The sequence below is a fragment of the Microtus ochrogaster genome, unplaced genomic scaffold (assembly GCF_000317375.1).
Source record: "Microtus ochrogaster isolate Prairie Vole_2 unplaced genomic scaffold, MicOch1.0 UNK47, whole genome shotgun sequence".
NCBI lineage: Eukaryota > Metazoa > Chordata > Mammalia > Rodentia > Cricetidae > Microtus > Microtus ochrogaster.
Genome location: NW_004949145.1, coordinates 607485 through 622263, shown reverse-complemented (window position 1 = coordinate 622263; position 14779 = coordinate 607485). Strand labels below are relative to the sequence as shown.

Genomic DNA, 14779 nt, shown 5'->3' with positions numbered 1-14779 from the left:
CCACCACCAAACACACGCACACACATACACACTCCTATATTCGGACCCTGTTTCTTAGCATTCCCTATTTTCCATAAACTTGGCTGTTTGGTTGGGGGTTTACAAAGGGAAATACTGTAAAGAACATTTCTTAATTTGGGTTCGTATGATGATTTTTTCATGAATTAACTTGAGTTATACAATTTTTTTAAAGGGAATATTGGCCATTGCTAGCTGTGTGTTGGTGTGTGAGCCAGTGAACTGGCTGGCAGGTTTTTTTGTTGTTGTTGTTGTTATCTGGTTATCTTTTTATAGATTTCCCAGGGACTTTTAAAATATTAATATCTTCACTAATCATTGGGTTTTTTTTTTGTTTGTTTGAAACTTTCATTAACAATCGTATCTCTATGGTGAGGCAAAATAATTCTGATTCCAGACTTGAGAGAAAGGACAGTCTTAGCTTTGCCTCGAGTACAAATGTCCACTGTATACATTTTGACAAGAGTCTTTTTATTGGAGGTTATAAAAATCCTAGCTTAAAAAAATTATACCATTGATGAGTTTAATTTTATGGCTTTTCTGTATTTGTTGCGATTTGATGATTTCCTATCTGCTAAGGATGTGAAGCACAGCAGTTGCTGGGGTTAAAATGTGTTTACATTCCTAAGCCCTACTTACCCATGCTATGAGGGTCTGCTTTACACATGCAGCTGGATATCAGTTTTGTGCTTCAGTTCACACTTTTTTATTATTATTATTTTACTGTCCTTGTTTGGCTTTGGTATCGAAATTATACAAGCCTTATAAAATACTTTAGCTTATAGTTTATCATCCTTTCTTCCAATACGATTCTGCTTCTTATTGATACAGTTCTTGTTTTGTTTTTTTTTCATACCTTTTTTAAAAAGTGGCTTTTGATTCTGACTGCCACATTCTTTTTTCTTTGTCATTTAATTTGTTCTTCATTTATTTCCTAGTTATTTGGGCTCCTTTTCCTAGCTTCTTGAGTTGCATATTTATCTTGTTTATTTTTATTCTCTCTTAATTTCTAACATATGCATCGAAGGCTATAAATTCTCCTCCCAGTGCCACTTGAACCCGATCCCACATACCTCATCGTGGTTCAGATGCGTACTTTGTTTCCATTAGTGGCCTAGAGGAATGCGTTTACGGCTCTGAAGTACGTAAAAAAGAAATGTCTTTTGAATGTAGATTTTTGAAAATCCACTGCATTGCAGTCAAATAGGACTAGTCTGTGCAATTTGCCATTTCCTTAGGCTTCCTTTGGTTTAAGGTATGACTGCTTTGAATTGTTCGAGATGTTAGACAAGAGCCAGCTGTTCTCTAATTGCCAAGCATTAATTTCTATTTAAGTTCACAAGACCAAGCTTCTTAACTGTGTTTATATTGCCACTATTTTTTGTTCTATTTTGTCTGCTTTAGCTATCCATTCTAAATAGTTTCAATTAATATAAACTGATACGCCTATGCTTTTACACTTGCAAATACTGGCATATTTATGTAATATGCTTTTTTTTTTTTTGCTGCCATTTTTTCCTTCCCAGATTTTCTATTGAGTTGGTTGAGTTTTCCTTCCTGTCTTTTATTTCCTTTGTTTGTTTATTCCATCCTTCCATTTAAGTCCTGTTAATTCTTTAAATTCTTAATTTATATACAAACATTAAGAAAATACTACGTGTATTGGCACACCTTAGCAATACATTGAATTTCTTATCTCTACCATAATTGTAGGTATACCTTTTTGGTTTGTTTGTTTGTTCAGCTAGGTTTGGTTGTTTGTTTTGTCTTGATACAGGGTCTCACTGGGTAGCCTTGGCCGTCCTGGAGCTCACTATGCAGGCCAGGCCGGCTTTGAACTCACAGACATCAATCTGCCCCCTATCTCGTGAGCACTAGGATTAAAAGCATGCACCATGGGTCCCAGCTAATTATACATTTTAATCCCCAACCACCCCAAAATCCATTTTATAGTGGAAACTATTAATCATAAGGACTGATGTATTGCCAAGTCATTCATTCTTAAGTCTCCCTCCTTCCTTCCAGGTTCATTTTCCCCCCTCATTATAACACGTTTAAAAGACATTTTTAGAGTAAAAGCATAGCCAGGTAAGGGGGTTTAAAGATGTTGGTTCTATGTTTTTCTCTTTGTCCTGACAATTTTATTCCTTTGTCATCTAACACTGAAGATGAAACCTTCCCGTCAGGCATAATGTCTCTTTCTAAGGATGCGGGATTTCGTCCGTAGCCTTTAGAATAGGAATACGCATGGAATATCGGTGATCAGCTGGCGGGGGGGCTTCCACTCGGCAGCATTCCTAGCCAGTATGTTCTTAAACAACCCTTTGCTGCCGCTTCATTTCTGTTTTCCCCACCTATTAGAGTATTATAATAATTTCCTCTTCTGTTAATGAAAGCAATTTGTTGCTTTTTAAAATTCTGGCTCTTAGATTTAGCTGGGTTTTTTATGCATGTGGCTGTCTCATCTGCATGTATGTATTTGAATCATACATGCATATATTTGCATTGTTTGCATCTGAGGAAGCCAGAAAAAGGATATTATATTCCCCTTCAAACTAGAGTTACAAATGGTTGTGAGCCTCTATGTGAGTGCTGGAATTTGAACCTGTGTCCTCCGCAAGAGCAACATGTGCCCTTAACCTCTGGGCCATCACTCTAGCCCTTACTTTCAATATTCTTGAAAAGATACAATATCCATAAAATGTTCATCCATGAAAAAGATATATAAAACATTCTAGTTAGAACCATTAAAACTGAAAAAAGTATCCATTGTCATTAAATATCACTATCACTAACCTATCTTAAATATTATTATAAGATGTCTCTATAATTCCAAATTTATACCAAAATAGACTTTAATTCAGAGTATGAACCCACAAAGTCATGGGACCACATCAATCAAAAGCATTTCCGCGTGGGCTGAGGAGATGACTCAGCAGGTAGAGCTCTTGCTCTGCGAGCGTGGAACCTGAGTTCAATCCCCAGCACCGACATCATAAGCAGTTGGTCACGAGACCCATTTGCAGTCCCAGTGCTGGGGAGATAGACAGACAGAACAATCTCTGGGGCTTGCTGGCCAGCAAGCATAGCCTAACTGGTGAGCTTCAGGTTCAGTGAGAGACCTTGTCTCAAGACATAAACTGGAGAGTGATGAAGGAAGACACCAGACAATGATCTGACACACATGCACACTTGGATGTGTGTACATGCAGTGCACATACGCACACAGTGTTTGTCTTCATTGCTTACAACAGTTGTTGCTTCCGAGTGTACAGTGACATTTTCCTGAGGCAGTGCGACCTGTGATACCATAACAGGCAGAAGGCTCCAGCAGACGAGAATCCAGCTGTTCCCTACCACGTCTGGCACTGAAGAGATTCGCAGAGATGTAAAGTGACGCTACCAGGTAATCTTTTGTTTCAAAATGTCTTTTTCACTTAAAGTGTTATTTGAACTTGTGAAGTGTTTATTACTATTATTTTAAATCAGTAGCTGTACATTTAAAGTTGTCTGATTTCTTGTCTTTTAAGGTAGGTAACAATTGATATATTTATGCCATGCTATGGTATGCTTTGATATGTGCTTATGAACTTCCATATTCATTTACATCGCTCTAATAAGACTTTCTTCTCTCCACATTCATGCCCATACATTGGTTTTTAACAGCCATTCTAGAAGGTATGATGTAACATCTCTTCATGGTTTTAGCTTACCTTTCCCCTATGATTATTAACACTGAGCATGCTTTCACGTACCTGACGGCGTCTTCTGATTAATGTCTGTCAGAGTCCTTTGTCACTGTCATTTTAAAATTCCTTGGTGGGGGGGAAGGAATGGAATAGTCTTGAGTTGTTAAGAAAAACTGAAATCACAAAGTTTTCGGGAAAAATGGATGGATTTGGAAAATATAAAGTTAGTGATCAAAACTCAGGGAAAAGCAAAACAAAACACTTTGGCTGCCATAAGTAGATCTCAGCCTATAATGTACACTTGTTTGTGTATGTGTTTGTGTGTAAAAGATATTAGTTAATTATATATATGTATACATATACAAATAGAAGTGTGATTATAGTATATTAAGAAAGGAGACCACAGGAAGGTTATAGCAGATGATAATGAAGGGCAAAAGGCAGGTAAAGGACATTTGATTCATGAACGAGGCTACAAAGATAATTGTTTTTCTAGTTTCTAGTCTGTCATAGTTGTGTGTGTGGTGCGTGTGTATGTGTGTGTGTGGTGTGTGTACATGATTCAACTGTGTCTTCGTATGTAAAGAGGATAAGTTTTGGTCGTTGGTTCTCTCCTTCCATAATGTGGGGTCCAGGGGAGTCAACTAAGATTGTAGTCCAGCCTTCCAGCCTTGGCAGCAAGTGCCTTGACCCACTGAGTCAAGGTTTTCTTGATTTCCTTTGCAGGTAGCCCATTGTTGATATATAAAGTACTGATTTCTCTATTTTGATTTTGTGCTAAATTAATCTATCAATTCTGGCAGACTATTTTTATGTTATCTTTAGAGTTTTCTATATGTAAGATCTTGCCAACTACAAACAGATCATCTTACCTTTTTATTTTCTAATTTCTATGCCTTTTTTTTCCTGATGTGATTGTTCTGGATAGAAATGTCGGGATCATATTGACAAGACATGGTAAAAGAATGCATTTTTGTCTTGATAAGTAAGCATGGTGGCACACACCTTTAATCCTAACATGTGGGGAATTCAGAGACAGGAGGATCTCTGTGATTTCAAAGCCAGTCTGGTCTACACTGTGAGCTCCAGAACATAGAGAGACATTGTCTAAAAAAAATTGTCTTGATTCTTAGAGGAAAAACGTTCTGTATTTTGTTTTATCATTATTATGTTACTATGGGTTTGTTTTATCATTATTATGTTACTATGGGTTTGCCAAAAAAGACCTTTGTTGTGCTGAGGTACGTGCTTTCTACACTTACCTCCCAAGGTTTTTATTCTAAAAGGATGCTGAACTTGGCTAAATACTCTAACTACAGAGCTGAGGATTAATCCTCTTCCATTAAACTAGTATGCCACAGAGCTTGACTTGTGACTGCTAAGCCACCCCCCCCCCCTTGAGCACGGTACATGATGAGCTAAATTTTATTTGTTGGTATTTTGTAGAAGATTTTTGCCTCTGCATTCATCAGGAACAGTGACTTTTATTTTCTTGTAGTATCCTGGTCTGGATCTAGTGTTAGTGTAACACTGGTCTCGGGAAATGGCTGTGCAAATCTTCCCTTCTTTGAACTTCTTTGAGGTGTATGAACACTGCTTCTTCCTTGAATAGTTGGTTGGATTTATAATGAAGGGAGGTTTTCAATCATAGATTCAATCTCCTTAAATTATTTGGTTATATTTTCTAGTTCTTTTTAAGATTCCATGTAAGTTTGTGTGTGTGTGTGTGTGTGTGTGTGTGTATGTGTGTGTGTGTGTGCTTGCACAGCACATGTGAATATGACTTCCATGTCCAAGAAGGTCAGGAAAAGGTGGTGGATCCCTGCATCTAGAGTTGCAGACAATGTGAGCTGCCCTACATGGTCGTTTGGGTCCTTTAGACAAGCAGCAACCACTGAGCCATCTCTCTAGCCCCTAGTTTAACTACTAAATAAAACTACAGATGCCCCTCTACTGATGGTGGCACTACTTACAGTGAAAGGTGAAAATATCTCAAGTTCCAAAATAAATCTAGGAGCTGAGAGATGCCTCAGCAGTTAAGAGTATTCTCTGCCTTTGCAGATGACCTGCGTTCAATTCCCAGGACCTGCACAATGGCTCACAACCATCCCCTTCTGGTTCTAAGGGATCAATAGCTTCTTCTGGTCTCTTTGCTCACCAGGCATGCATGTAGCACACATATATACATATAGACAAAACACTCATATATATTATATTACAAAATTAAATTTAAAAAATCTCAGCTACCAACATAGCTTAACAACGTGAATGCCATGAGATAGCTATTTGTAGCTGGTGGTATTGCTTCATGGGTAGAGTAGTTGTCTAGTCTTCTCAAAGCCCTGGGTCTGACTCCTAGCACTACACAAAGCTGTGTGTGGTGTTGCACACCCATAATCCCAGCAATTGGGAGGTGGAGGCAGAAGGTTGAGAGATTCATGGTCATCCTTAGCTACATAGTGACTTTGAGTCCAGCTTGAGCTACATGAGACCCTATCTCAACGGGAAAAAAATTAAATTCAAATTTAAAAAGAAGGTATCTGTTGTTTAGCCTCAAGCTCATGTGGCTGATTGGGAGCGATGGCTTCCTGCCCAGATTCCCTAGAGAGCATCATAGTACATATTGTTACCCTGGGAAAAAGATCAAAATTCAAAATACAATTTCCAATGAATGCAAATTGCACTCCCTCAATCCTAGAGTCAGAAATAAAAATGTAAGTCAAGCCATCGTGAGTCAGGAACCATTGATATCAACAGGCAGAGTCCACATAAGTAAACATGGATGCCGCTGTCCTCCTGGTAATATTTGGGAGCCTACTACTGATAAGGGCAAATGCCAGGCATGTGTATGACTCCTTGAGAATGAAGTCAAAGTGGTTTTCATGTGAGCTCAGTTATTTAATTAACTACGACTTTAGAGTTTTAGTCTCCAGCGTAGAAGACACATCCAGTAGGTAAGCTGACAAATTAACTTGTAAAGATGATGCCAAACGCTTAGAAAGAAAAGAAAGGGGGGAGGAGAAATGCAAATGGGGGAAGGTGTGCTTCTATGGCAGACACAGGGTAACCAGGAGGAGCTTCTCGAGGAAGGGCAGCTAAGACTAAATTTTAAGGATAGTCAGGTGTGGGAAGAGCAAGAACATTCCAGATGGATAGAATTACACTGCACAAAGCCATAAATGTTAGAAAAATAAATAAAAGAAAGGAGGAAAGAAAGGAAAGCAGGCAGGCAGACAAAGCACCAGAATGTCTGCAGGACAATGTGGGCAGAAAATGGGATTGGTGAGACTGCACGAGTATGGAAGAGTGAACGACTTGTCAGGAGTTAAGGGCAATAGAAAGACCTGACGTTTAATTCCAAATTATGACTCCAAGCACGTGCTACTTAAGCATGAAAACCAGAGTTCAGATCCCCGGGACTAACATAAATGCTGGGCGGGGACGGCAGCATACCTGTAATTCCTGTCTGGGAAAGCAGGGACAGGGGTCATCCAAGCAAGCTGGCTAGCAAAACTAGCCCTACCAGTGAGCTCTAGGTTTGCTTGAGAGGCCCTGCCTTAATGAATAACATGGAAGAATGACGGAGGGAGGGTGGCTGGAGACATCAGTCTCGGGTCTTCACGTGTGCACATGTGAACATACACACATTCAAGCACACACATGTGCAATGCAAACATACACGTACACACCAATGCACATGCACCCCCACACATATCCTCACACGTGCAAATAAGCACACACACACACACACACACACACACACACACACACATGAAAATGGAAAAATAAAAAATGCTAAGAAAAAAAGAGCAAGAACTAAGAAAATGTAATCCTAAATATGGTAAGGGGTGTCTGAATATTGTGAAATAAGGCCTGATGCCATTCATTAAGATGATTCTGGCTGTTCTGTGGAGAGCTAGAACAGAAACAGGAAAGAGAGGGAGAGGAAAGGCCAGGCATGAGGCAGTTGCCTAGATGAGACCAACAGACTCCAAGCACAGTAACAGCGGAGACAGGGAGAAGTGAACAGTTTCAAGACTCTCTTTGAAGACTATATAAATAAATCTTGTTAATGATTTGTATATGTGTGGCAAAGAGAAAAGGCATCAGACATTAGCCCTGTGATCGCGTCTGGGGAGATTGGGTTGACAGAAGTTTTATTTAATGGATATCTGAGATGCAGGGCGCAGGCGAGGCCTGAGAGGAAGAGGACTCTGGGATATGTAACAGCAGAGTTGCTTATTCTAAAGTAAGTGGAGACGTTAAGTGGGGACTCTGGAGGTCTCCACTGAGCTCTGCAAATCCTCAGGACTAGCTGGCTCGGTGCTTGAATAGTCAGATTACAATAAACACTAATTTACAAAACAAATAAACAAGTTCTTGGGACTGTGTGTGTGTGTGTTTGGTTGATACATAAATTCATATCACGCCCCTCAGTGATGAAAATCCAAGCTTTCTTTTTTCTCTCTTTCTTTTTTGGTTTTTCAAGACAGGGTTTCTCTGTGTAACAGCCTTGGCTGTCCTGGGACTCACTCTGTAGAACAGGCTGGCCTCGAACTCACAGGGATCTGCCTGCCTTTGCCTCCTGGGTACTGGGATTAAAGGTGTGTGCCACCTCTGTCCAGCCCAACCAAGGTTTCTTAAAAATTTAAAGTTAGTTTTTTCACCTGCTCAAGGAGTTATGCAATCGAAAGCTAAACATTCATGTTAAAGGTAACCAACTTTTCCACAAACACTGCTGCTAAGTCCAAATATTAAAAGAATACTTTGCGGGGCTCAGCAAGATGGCTCCCAGGTAAAGACACTTACAGCCAGACCTGATGACCTCAGTTCCACACTGTGACCCACATGGTGGAGAGAGAGAACTGACTCCTGCAAGTTGTCCTCTGGCCTTGACATGGTGTGCGAACACATGGCTGCTGGAAATCAAACATGGCTCAGCAGTTAAGAGCACTAGCTGCTCTTCCAGAGGACCTGGGTTCAATTCCCGGCACCCGCATGGTGGCTCACAACAGTTATAGGGGATCCAACACCCTCTTCTAGCCTTCTTGGGCACCAGGCAGTCATGTGATGCACAAACATACATACAGGCAAAACACCCATACCCATTAAATAAAAGATTGTAAAAATTAAAATGAAATGAAGTCCTGCTACATGCTATAGCATGAAGTTGGGAAACAAATTGCTAAGCAAGAGCAATAAAATGCCAGTCGTAAAATCCCATCTATTAGATGATGTCATTTCTGTGAAACATCAGGAATGGGAGAATTCATAAAGGAAATGTAAGGGTGGCCTACGGGTGGGTGGAAAAGGGGAGCAGAGGGTCAGAGTTTCTTTAGATAGATTATAGTAATAGCTGGGTGACTCTTGGAGTACATTTGGTGCTACTGAATCATCCACTTGAAATGGGTGACTCTTAGGTATGTGAATCATGGCTTAATAGAGCTGACATCAAAAATGTATGTGAGGGTACATTCATCCACCCAGCAGCCTTAGTGAAGCTGAAACCAATACACTTGTTTTGAAGATGAGAAACCTGTAACTCAGAGAGAATGTTGCCAGCTCAAGCTCAGAACCTAATACGCTGAGAAAGACAGGATTCAATTCTGGTTTTATCTATAAGGCTTGCAACGTTCTAAAACAATCCCACACAGATATACCAGAAAGGCTTCAGTAATGCCCACCCTTGAGAAAGCATGACTAGCAGGCTTGTGAAGGCAACCTTCAGGAACCAATTAATCCTTATACTACAATTAGGTATCTTTTAAATAAGAAAAGACTCTGTATGTGTGTGTGCACGAGCACACGCAAATGCAGGCCTGCGCGCGCACGCGCACACACACACACACACACACACACACACACACACACACACACACACACTCGTGCCTCATACCAAAGGAGAGAGGGGGATCCCCTGGTGCTGGAGTTACAAGCAGTTGTAAGCTGCCTGGGTATGGAACGCTAGCAACCAAACTCTGGTCCCCTGCAAGAGCAGTGAGCGCTCTTAACTGCTGAGCCATCTTTCCCCTAGTTAGGCACTGGGACCTACAGTAATAGGGAACACTGTTCTTTGAGGAACCCAGCAAATGGCTTTTAATCTTAAATGGATCTTCCTGAGCAAATGCCCTGGAGGATAGTAAAAACAATAGCTATCACATTAAAATTTTACAGCATGTAACCCCCCATCAGACTCTTTAACAAGTTGTCTTTAATTACTGTAAGGACCCTATGAGATAATGGCCCTTTCCAGCCAGCTTTCACAGGAGAGAGGTGAGCCTTGAAAGGTTAGTGTCTTTTTTTCCCCCTCCAGGTTACAAGTTAGCAAGAATGGCAGGTCTCAGAATCAAACCCAAATCTGCCAGATGTCTGAACTCTTCGCTAACCACTGGGTACATTTCTAGGCTATTAAATTTGAAAGCCATAATGAAATGTTATCGTTCTGGAAAGGTGGATGCTAAGAACTTGGCAATGTCAAAGGAGCACTTTCATCAAAATGTACTCCAAGCCCTTGTCATTTATAGACAACTTTCTTCACCTTCCGAGGAATAATTCTCATGCATTATACATTTTAACAGCAGCAAGAGAAGAGAGAGACATCTTAACAATGTAGCACAGGCATTTAAGCCCCAAGTATACCTTATTTTGAAGTAATAAAGCTAATATCGACAACTGATAAGTGCCAGGAAAACCTCTAAGAACTTAATAGCTGTTAGCTTATCAAATGCCCATGACACCTGTCTATAGCAGGCACTATCAGTAAATCCTATTTTATAGAGGAGGACAGGTACAGAGAAGTTGGGGTAATGGGTCCAAAGTCACATGGATAAATGGCTAAGTAATTGACCACCATTAAAACCCATATTGGAGGGCTGGAGGCATGGCTCAGTGGTTAAGAGCACTGGCTGCTCTTCCAGAACCTGGGGCTTAAGTCTCAGCACTCACAGGGTAGCTCAAAACCACCTGTTAGCATCAGCTTCCGGGAATCTAACACCCTCCTCCTGCCTTCTGCTCTCAGTGTGGGTACACACACACACACACACACACACACACACACACACACACACACACACTTAAAACTTCTTTAAAAAGAAGGTACGGTATGGTATGTGCCACAGAGTCTAAAAACTTGCCATTTTGGTTTTTACAGAAAGAGTTGGCTGACCCCATTCTTAGGATTAAATTTTTAAAAACCCTTACTTAAATGGCAGAGGAGTATTAAAAAACAACCCTCCCCCTCAAGGGAAGAAAAGGCATGACTCGAAATGGTGACTTTAGTAGGAGCAGAAACTTCCTTCCAACTTTCAAGGAACAGATAATTCATCCGTTCCACACAGCATGCCAAGGCCTAGAAACCAGTGGAGTTCTTCCCAGTTCATTTTAATTAACTGGTTCACAGAGGTTTACAATCCCCAAGGGACTGTAATTGGAAGGGACTCAGCATAATGAAAATAACAACAGCTGAGAGTTGTGCAATGCTCTCTGGCTGCCAGGTACTCTGCTTACGCCGGAGACTTTTGGCTAATCCCTCCGACAGCAGGCAAGGTAGCATGCCATTGTTATCCGTTTCTGTGCCTGAAGCCTGGGCCTCAAAAGGTTAAGAAAATTGTTCAGCAACCCCATTCGTTGGAAAGAAGTCAGGACTCTAGCCCGTCTCTACCTCCACAGACTATGTATGCTCGAAACACTATAGCATTTAATTTTAATCAAATAAAACTGCATATATCAAGCAAATGCCTCATTTCCAGAGTTGAACGGTTATTGTTGAAAAAATATTAAATGCCAAAATTATCAAGATGATCTTGGAGGAGGGAGGAATAAATTCCCATCAACTCCAAGTGTACAAATACTTTTGTGTTATAAATTGACCTGGACCATTAAAAAAAGCGGAGATTGAGGGGGTTTGCCAACAATATTTAATACCACCATTTTTTTTTCTCCCAAAACACAGAATCCCAGCTAGGGGTGTGGATCTGTTGGTAAAATGTTTACTTACCATGTACTAAGTCCTGGGTTCGATCCTCAGCAATGCATACAACCACACATTGTAGTACACGCCTATGAACCCAGCACTGACTCCAAAGGTGGAGAAAGTTAAGGATCATGTTTGCCTACATAGGAAGTGGGGAGTCTACCCTGGGCTAGAGATGCTCTCTAAATAGGCAGGGTAGATGAGATGGCTCATCTCATCCTGCCACCAAGCCTAATGACGAGCTGGAAGAAGACACTAACCCCTGAGAGTTGTCTTCTGACCTCTGTTCAAACACTGTGGCAGGCTGGTATCCACATACATGCACACACAAAAAGTGTAATCATTTCCTTAAAAGATTCCTTTCTAAGAACAGAGAAAATGAACTCACAAATAAAAACACCACACAAGTAGATTAATAGCCACTTAAACACTTGCTCCATCCCAAACTTTATGTATTTCAGTGGACTATATGGTTAGAAGAGCCATTCTGGAGCCATGGAACCTTGGCTAGGGTTCTACCCTTTGCTGCATGTTTGATTTGAGAGATTTCACTATGTAGCCCTGACTGGCCTGGAACTCTTGGTGCAGGCCAAGCTGGCCTTAAACTCAGAGAGCCTATTGCCTTTGCCTGTTGAGTGCTGAGATAAAAGGCATTTTCCATCACACCCAGCCAGTTTTGTTTTGTTTTTTAATTTGAGGAGCTCATGAAGAGTTAGATAGATGGATAGTTGGATAAAATTAAGAATCCCTGCAGGAAAAGGAGAGCTAATGTTTCTAGCCAGATGGACTGCATCTATGCAGTAAGTTTCTCTTCAGCAACTCATTTAATCCAGAAACTAGTGTTCCCAGCAAGCTACCGCACAAGAATCACAAGGGTGGGGAGGGAGAGCGCCTGGATCCAAAGCCAGGCTGGTGGAGAACAAAGGCAGCCCCTTAACAGTCTTCTCATCAGAAAATTAGAAAATAACAAGCCTGGTCAATCGGGGTAAAGAGGAACTGGCCAAAGAAGCCAAACTTAAGGGTGATAATGAGATGGGGGTTGGGGTTGGGATGACCAGACCTCCTCTTTCCAGACACACTCAATAGTGACTCACCTGAGCGTCCTGCCTTGGGCTTCTGAACTTTTAAGACATTTAACGGTGGTCTCAAACTCCCGGTAAACCGGCTGATTAGATAAAAGAAGTGATGATAAATTGAGAAGATTCCGGGTTTGTTTGTTTTTTTTTTAAATGAAATGTTGGAAATGGAAAGACAGACAGATGGGTGCTTCCCTGGCACTGGGAGCCACAACCCGCACAAATGGGCTGGTGGGAAGGGTTTTTTTCCTTTCTCTTCTGGTGAGGGGTGGATGGGAGTATTCTGAAAGTGAATGCTGGTGATGTCCCACAGCTGATCCGGAAACAGATCGGCAGCAAGGAACTGCCACTCCATAAATTTCCTTAAAACAACAACTCCAAAGCAGTATGCTAGGCGCAATTTTGACTTCCATGAACCAAAGTCCAATAAAGCTACTTGAAGGTCAGGTACCTTGGCAGAGGAGTCTTAGACCCCTTGCTAAGCCTCGCACAGATTTTCTCCCCCTCTGGCCCATGCTAATTAGGAACACCCAGTTCAGAGAAACACACCAGCTGTGTGGTGTGGTGCAGGGAGGAGAGGGGGGAGGGGGAGGAGAAGGCCCCAGGCTTTTACTGTTCATTTCGGTTCCAGGATTTTTCAACCCTTGGGGAATCTGGACTGTGCCATCATCAAGGCTCCCAGTGGGCTGCTGAGAGCGGCCACCTGAGACACCTACCTGCTTAGCCGCCTATGAGCTCCAGGCCCAGGCACCCTAACCCCATCTTTCCCATCTGTAAGTCAGGTGCCCAGTGTTTGCGCATGCCCGCTGCGGCTGCTATCGGCTACTCACCGATTCATCTGTAGGCAATGGAAAGATGGCCTCTATGTAATCTACCCAGGGTCTGAGGTTCTTTGAGATGCATGTTTGTGCACGCTCCTTTTACACTACAACCTACAAGCCTTTCACAGTAAATTTCCAGCTTAGAATTACCTTAATCATATTTTCAATAGATTTCCTTCTGTCGGAGAGGGAAAAAGGCAGATACAGGATTTTTTCGGGCTCTGAGGGAGGGAGTGGACTTGGGTTCCATGAAGCATTTTGTCTACAGCGGTACTTGGCAGGGAATAGGTGTTCTGTGACATGTTTTTCTTTTTTCTTTCAATCTCTCTTTCTCTGTCTCTCTCTCCCCACCCCCCCCCCTCTCTCTTTCTTTCTTCCTCCCCCCCCCACCTCTTTCTTTGAAAACAAAAATCTGATGCTATCCAGGCTAGCCTCAAACTAGCCAAGATGACTTTGAACCTCTGATCATCTTGCCTCCTCCTCCTGAGTCCTGGGGATCCAACTCAGGATTCCACTCACGCTGGACAAGCCCTCTCTCAACTGAGCTGTTTGCCTCACCCACTCACTAACTGTGTTCCCGGTGGCTGACTTAGCGCTGAAAGGGTACAGTGTCTGGAGCCGCTGCTGGTGAATGGCCTAATAGAGGAGCTGACAAAACCAATGTTGCCTTTGCTACAAAGCGGCCTAGTGTGAGAGCTAGGGCTTCCAGGTTTAGCAAATGAAAAAAGAAACACAGAATAGCCCTACTAAATTTGAATTTCAGGTAAACAATTTTAAAAACACACACACAGAATGTCCAGCTTGGATACCCTGGCTGTCCTGTATTTTGTCTGGCACCCTAAAGCAGCTGTTAAGTCTGAGGGGGAAGACAACTTTTCTCCTTTTAGAGAAAGAGAGGTGGAGGAGGAAAGAAATCTGTCCTGTAATGGGATTTATAAATATGCACCTCCAACCGGTTCTATAGTCAAAGGAGAGCAGCAGACTGTGTGCAACAAACTGCAATTTATAAAATAGTGCTTTGTGGTATTTTTATCATCTTTTTTTTTTTTAAAAAAAAAAGCTTTAAATTTTGTGTGTGCGCGGGTGTGTGTGTGTGTGTGTGTGTGAGAGAGAGAGAGAGAGAGAGAGAGAGAGAGAGAGAGAGAGAGAGAGAGATTGATAGAGAGAGGGAGGTTCCACAGGGGGATAATGGTTAGTAGATTT

The 14779-nt window shown here is 41.7% G+C and overlaps 1 protein-coding gene across 6 annotated transcripts in view; it reads left to right on the top strand.

The window, feature by feature from the left end:
* Positions 1–14779, top strand: part of LOC101988510 (ubiquitin carboxyl-terminal hydrolase 29-like) — a 215761-nt gene that overhangs the window by 4399 nt on the left and 196583 nt on the right. For 3 of the 6 annotated variants that reach the window (XM_005369280.2, XM_026777133.1, XM_026777132.1), the window contains exon 2: positions 3273–3424. The exons of 1 other annotated variant lie outside the window; for it this stretch is intronic. The gene's annotated coding sequence lies outside the window, so the exon portion shown is untranslated. Of the gene's footprint in view, positions 1–3272; positions 3425–3684; positions 3697–14779 lie in introns of all 6 variants that reach the window. 2 more of the 6 variants (XM_026777134.1, XM_026777135.1) reach the window with 2 other exon arrangements.